This window comes from Podarcis bocagei (assembly GCF_964188305.1).
Source record: "Podarcis bocagei genome assembly, chromosome: 5".
NCBI classification, from domain to species: Eukaryota; Metazoa; Chordata; class Lepidosauria; order Squamata; family Lacertidae; genus Podarcis; species Podarcis bocagei.
This window is the reverse complement of record NC_138129.1, coordinates 66,934,327-66,941,585: the sequence shown is the minus strand read 5'-3', so window position 1 is coordinate 66,941,585 and position 7,259 is coordinate 66,934,327.

The following is a 7,259-nucleotide window of genomic DNA, read 5'->3' as shown; positions in this document are numbered from 1 at the left end:
CACCCCACAAGAATCCCAGCAACTGAAGTTTGCTAAGGGTGCCGAGAAATTTAGAAGTTTTCAGGATTCTTTTTTGGGTGGAAGGGTGCTTTAAATGGTGTGCACACACTCTTGGACACCATCAATTGTCTAGGAAATAACTATCAAAGGAAGTGTTTCAGACTGGTAGCATAAAGTCCTCCAGCATTATCACCATCTCCTACTTAAAAGGAGTGGAGATTTATTCACTAGCAACTTTATGTTCTTAGTCCTCTGTGTGTTTTTATTGTAACCCTTGTCCATTTGGGGGACACAGTATGTCTACTCTGAATATTTATTCTTCTGCTACAGCACAACTGAGTTGATTCTGGATGTTTCCAAACTATCTTCATTTGTGTCTCATAAAAATAGGAAGATGTAGGCTGTTAACAAGTTGACAGTATTATTGATGTATTTGGCATCGGTATTAGTACACTTCTGTCATTTGACAATTATTTCCCTTAGCAAACCATATGGTAAAGAAAATGTTTTCATTCACCCACACATGATGAACATTTTCTTGAAAGACACATGCTGTGTTTGCCATCCCACCACAGTTTGTGGAAGTCAGGAGCCCAGAGCTTCCCAAACTCCCAAATACTAGCAAGAACCAAATGCCTGTTTCAAACTTTATAGTTTGCCACTTCCTCCTGACACAAGAGATGTGTCTGCAAAGACAGCTGGACAGGCGTGCTCTGTTGGCAGAGTTCCTAGACTCCAGCCTCTGGTATTTCGGCATCTCATCATCTTTTACAGTGCAATCCTATGCATGTCTGCTCAGAGGTAACTGGCTATAGTATTGCTTCCTTAATGTTGTTGGGTTTTTTAATATAACATTATAGGTAATAAATCTGAAAGTCTCTCATCATTAGTCTGTAATTTTTGTAGACATGTTTGCATTCATCTGGCTCCCTCGTTGTGCAAGCTAGCAACTAAACAATGATGCAGTGGATGATGTTCTTTTGGTGCTTGAAAATTATGGAGTAAAGCACTGGTCCACAGAGGTGGTTTCTGCCCCCATCCTCTGAGTGCTGTTTTGGTTGGTAAGATGCTTGAGAAGGTCCCAGGCCCAACCATACTCCAAGTCAATTCCAAAAATAGTGTTCAATATGAAAGTCAGCAGTCTGATATCTCAAGGGCAAATATATAGGGCTTAGTATGTTATTGACCTCTTTCTGGGATTTGGAGCTTTCAAGGTCAGAATTAAGCTGCCATGGGGCATTCCTAGGTCATCCGAAGCTTCTTAACATATACCCAGAGTAGAGGCAGATTTGGGGCTGCATAACCAGTTCCCCACACATGGGGGAGAGTTGAAAGGGTGCCTTCCTGCCTCCTTTCCAAAGCCTAGTAGGCACTTGCTTCAGGAAGGAGGTGTGAAGGTATTGAGAGGGTTCTAGAGTCCTCTCTCCACCTTCCCAAAGCCAGAACCTTCTTCCTCCTTCCTAAAGCCCAGCACCTTGCTTACCTTGGTTTTGGCCTTGCACAGGGCACCATATTACCATATTACCAAGGTCCACCCTTGCCCAGAGGCGGGAATGGCAAGCAGTCAGTGGTTTCACTGATTTATCTCCATATTAGAGGCCTTAGGGCAGCTCCACAGCCACCACAAATGTTGCAGTGAAGTAGGCAGAGCTAAGAATGCATGAACCAAAGGGAAAAAATAAATGCAGAAGATCCAGACCAAATACAGGTGGTCAAATCAGTTTCAAACTATATAATACAACATACCCTCAAACATTTTTCCAAAGAAAATAGGAACATCCCATTCCATAATGATAATTTTACTATTTATACCCCACACATCTTACTGGGTTGCCCCAACCACTCTGGGAGGCTTCCAACATATATTAAAACATAAGAAGATGTTAAACATTAAAAAAAGGCTTCTCTATACAGGCTTGCCTTCAGATGGCTTGGGGCTCGGATAACTCAAAATCCTGCAACATTTCTCAGATGAAAATAGGGAAATCCTAACATACCCTCCAACCAGCATTCGAAACTCCCATTGTTCTAGGTGCATTTAGCAACAGGGAATTTCATTAGTGCAAGCAGTTTCGGAGCTCTTGGCGTAGTACTGCGCCTAAGATTTCAGATTAAAACTGCAGAGTAGAAGGAAAGAAGGACCTTTTCTGCCTCCTCACTTCCAGCTACTCTCTGAAGACTGGAAAAGAGACCCTCTTAAGAATATTAGGGGAGTGGGCAGAGGAAGGACTAGACCATGTGAAAAATGAACATAATATTTTAACTGCAGTTCATTCCTTTTCAGCTTTGTATTCTTGTTATAAAAAAGCACTCCTAGACATTCCATTGTTGCGCCCATTACCTAGGTTTAAGGTGCCATTTAGCTCCTAGCTTTCATATCTCAGTTCTTATCACTGCTTCCACCATTTCTCCAATGAAAATAGGGACATCCTAAGCCTGGACCTCCAGCTGTTTTGGGACTACAATTCCCATCATCCCTGACCACTGGTCCTGTTAGCTAGGGATGATGGAAGTTGTAGTCTCAAAACAGCTGGAGGGCCAAGTTTGGCCACGCCTGTAGGGAAAGCAGGACATTATGGGATCAATCAGAAACTGGGACGGCTTCTCAAAATAGGGACACTTGAAGGGTTTGATACAATACTGAGCTACGTATCTGAGCTGTAACATATCTTCCTGCAGCTAAGGAGTAGCTATAGCTGTTTGCTATACAAATGAATTTATGGCCTTTTTACACATTTGGTGGTCCAATGCTCTCCTCTAAGAATGGGAGCCTGGAAAAATGACTGCTATAGGAAACAGTTACCAGTACAAACAAATGTCAAATGGTCTGATTACAGTACAGGTGGAGCACACAAGTCTCCCTTTCATCAAAGGGGATAATTTTAGCTTCAGCCCCCTCCCCAATCAAATGTCTTGCTTCCTTCTAGTTAGTAACTTACCCAGTTTGTGAGAAGAAGCCTCTTATTGATCTCTGCAGTAATTATTTTTGAAGGATTCTTGAGATGCCAACTTGTTTAATGCCAAGTAGGGAGGGGGGAGGGGGAGGAGAAGTGAAACAGCTGCTTTGTGAGGTTTCTCTTCTTCCCTGTGTATGTATTCAGGCATGCAAAGCAAACTTCTTTGTTGCCTTCAGACTCCTAGAAAACAGTTCTGGATAAAAGACCTCCGTCTCCAGAACACTATTGATTGGAATAACTGCTATTGACTCTTGACCTACACTTTTCTTTCATCTGAAAATGGCCCCCGATGGCAGGCGGATGTGAATCTTAAAAATGAAGGAAATAAAACATTTCCTCTTCCTCTTATTGTTATTGCTGATCAAGTGTCCAAATAACTCTTGGGGAATCAAACATGTATTATCGTGGGAAATAGATAGATAGATAGATAGATAGATAGATAGATAGATAGATATAGATGATAGATAGATAGATGTTGTTGTTTAGTCGTTTAGTTGTGTCTGACTCTTCGTGACCCCATGGACCAGAGCACGCCAGGCACTCCTGTCTTCCACTGCCTCCCACAGTTTGGTCAGACTCATGTTGTAGCTTCGAGAACACTGTCCAACCATCTCATCCTCTGTCGTCCCCTTCTCCTTGTGCCCTCCATCTTTCCCAACATCAGGGTCTTTTCCAGGAAGTCTTCTCTTCTCATGAGGTGGCCAAAGTATTGGAGTCTCAACTTCACGATCTGTCCTTCGAGTGAGCACTCAGGGCTGATTTTCTTAAGAATGGATAGGTTTGATCTTCTTGCAGTCCATGGGACTCTCAAGAGTCTCCTCCAGCACCATAATTCAAAAGCATTAATTCTTCGGCGATCAGCCTTCTTGATGGTCCAGCTCTCACTTCCATACATCACTACTGGGAAAACCATGGCTTTAACTATACGGACCTTTGTTGGCAAGGTGATGTCTCTGCTTTTTAAGATGTTGTCTAGGTTTGCCATCGCCTTTCTCCCAAGGACCAGGCGTCTTTTAATTTCATGACTGCTGTCACCATCTGCAGTGATCATGGAGCCCAAAAAAGTAAAATCTCTCACTGCCTCCATTTCTTCCCCTTCTATTTGCCAGGAGGTGATGGGACCAGTGGCCATGATAGATAGATAGATAGATAGATAGATAGATAGATAGATGATAGATAGATTAGACAGATAGATATTCTTACCTGGAGCAATTGTACACATGTTTTCTGACAGCTAATTTCCATGATGCTCAATGAGCCAGTTGTGTGGGCATAGAATTGCAGCCTCAATGAACGGGAAATGGAGGCTGGGGCAAAGCTACTCATTCATTTCCCTGTTTGTTTTCTCTGAAAGTGAAAAATGCCATGCTTCCTTTTGTTTACTGTTTATAAATTACTACACACATCTACTCCACTTCCCACACATACAAAAAAAAAGGGGGCCAATAATCATTTTAGTATGTTTGTTTGAATTTGTAATGATCCAACAGAAAAGCCTGTTGGATCAGGCCAATGGCTCATCTAGTCCCACATTTTATTCTCAGAGTGGCTAATCACATGCCTATGGGAAGCACTCAAGCAGGACTGAGCACAGGATCACTCTCCCCTCCTGTGGTTTCCAGCAACTGCCATTCAGAAGGATGCTGCCTCTGAGTATGGAGACAGAGCGTAGCCATTGAGAACCTTATCCTCCATGAATTTGTCTTATAACCTTTTAAAACCGTCTTGAGTTGGTGACTATCACTTCCTCCTGTGGCAGTGAGTTCCATAGTTTAATTATGTCCTACAGGACCGCCTCTCCTAGTATGTCCCACGGAGGACCTTACGGTCTTCAAATAAAAACATCTTGGAGATGCCGGGCCACAGGGAGGTTAGGCTGGCCTCAACCAGAGCCAGGGCTTTTTCAGCTGTGGCCCTGATCTGGTGCAATGCTCTGTCACAAGAGACTAGGGCCCTTTGGGACTTAACATCTTTCCACAGGGCCTGCAAAACAGAGCTGTTCCACCAGGCCTTTGGCCAAGGCACAGTCTGACCCCCTCCTTCGGTAATTCTCACAGAACTCTAGCCCAATGGTTGCCATTAATTTGATTTTGAATTGATTTTAGAATGAATTGGTTTTAGAAATTGATTGTGATTTTAGGTAAACTGTGTTACTTTTATTGTTGTTAGCCGCTCTGAGCCCGGCTTTGGCTGCGGAGGGTGGGATATAAATAAATTATTATTATTATTATTATTATTATTATTATTATTATTATTATTATTATTAAGTGCTTTCTTTTATCTGTGTAGAATCATCCAACATTTAGCTTCCCTGTATGTCAATGAGTTACAGCATTACGAGAGAGAAATGGTTAGGAGAAACTAGTACCAAAAAAAATGAAGGAAAACACAATTGCCAGTCATTTAGACCAAGAGCAATTTTCCTCGGAAGGAGGGAATGTGACTATTCCGTGGAAAATTCAACTTCCTTGAAAAAGAGGTTTTCATACTGAAAAGTGAAAACCTGAAAAGTGAAAAATGATTCTGTTTAATTCCTGAAAACACTGTAAAAATAATACAGGAATACAGGAAAATGTAATTGTACACATAATAACCTATACTGCAGTTAGATTCTGCTGTCAGAGTTCCTGGGGAAACCCAGCCAGATGGGTGTGGTATAAACAAAAAATTATTGTTGTTGTTGTTCTCTTGGCATACTCATTTCATGATATCTGAAGTTCCTAATGTTAATTGTTTTATACTTAAGGATTCAAAGCGTTTAAGCCTTCTCTTGCCTTATACAACTTCCTGAGTTGTTAAGATTAAAATGCTTGATTCCCATCTGTTCCCCAGCCGTCCTCCATTTAATCACACCAACATGTACCTGCAGGAAAAGCATGCAAAATATTTCATTTCTCTTTAACAAGTTTATCAATGAGCCCCTGGGAGGCGGGGAGTAGAAAGAGGCAGACAATTATTTCTTGTAGTTGTCTGTGATCTATTGACAAATGCCTGTATTAATATATAGTCAGCTTGCATCTTTATACCACAGGCCTTAGAATTTTGACTAGGAACTGGGAATCAACATAAACATGTACAACTGCTGCTGTTGCATCATCTAAGTCCCAGCTTTGCTTACCCCATAAGCTCTCCAGGTATCTTAGTAGGCCTCCATAGAAGATGGAGCATAATCCCTGAGGGAGGGATCAGACTGAATGTCCATCTAATCTAGCATCCTCTCACAGTGGTAAGCCCAATGTCTTTGGGAAGCCCACTAGAAGGACCTGGGCAAGCAGGAAGGACTCCTGAGGCTCAAGAACAGGAATGGGGAAACTCTGGCCTATGGATCTTATTGCGCTCACTGGGCTTCCCCATTTCACCAAGCAAGTACTGCTGTACATGTGACATCATCAGGCGTGGGACAGGTAGTTCCAACAATATTATTGTGTACTTGCTCCAGGATTTTGAATACAAACTGCTTCCTCTGGAAAGGGGAAAGTGCTCTGTTTTGGGGAGCATTTTCCCCTTTGCAAAGACTTTAAAGGCGGTTCTAGGGAGTTTCTTTGAAGTGTGTTCCTAGTGTCAACCAGCTGACTGAAGATACTCTTTCATTGCCAAAGGAGCTTGTTGTAACCACCAATCAGTTGTTCCGTGCTTACAGCAGCCTCCTTTGGACTTTGGCAGGTGTCAATCACCTGGTGTCATTATGATGACAGGTGATTGGCAGGTAGTCATTTCGACTCACTTGTCAAAGTTAGCCTGTGTGAGATGAGGGAGATACCAACCAGATTCCTTACCCTTGTGCAAGATATATGTTACTCTGCAGTTGCTGTTTTTTATTTCTTCTTCTTCTTCTTCTTCTTCTTCTTCTTCTTCTTCTCCTCCTCCTCCTCCTCCTCCTCCTCCTCCTGTTGTTTATGTTTAAACAAAAAACAAAGCTATTGAAGCAGTTGTGAATGAGTAAAGGATGTATGGAAAGCGGCTGCCTAATAATCCTTTCTCTTTTGATCCTTTTCCTGTTAAAATCACTCTTGTATTAGCTAATTCCATTGGGGAGAGAACATAAGGCTTATCCATATCTTCCCTGGATCTTTCTTGCTATAGGTGAAAAAGCAGCTAGAGAGAAAGGTAATTCTGAGATGGAAACAACTGTCGGAAGGAACAGAGCACAGTCTTTTCCTGTTTAGATAAAGCCTGCTCCAGGCTGCTATGGGTTTAAATGAAACTTCTATGGAGGAAACAGACAGAAATCTAGTATGTGGTTGAAGCGTCAGAAGAGAAGATGGATGGGACAAAATACTGACCATGATTTCCCAAATATTG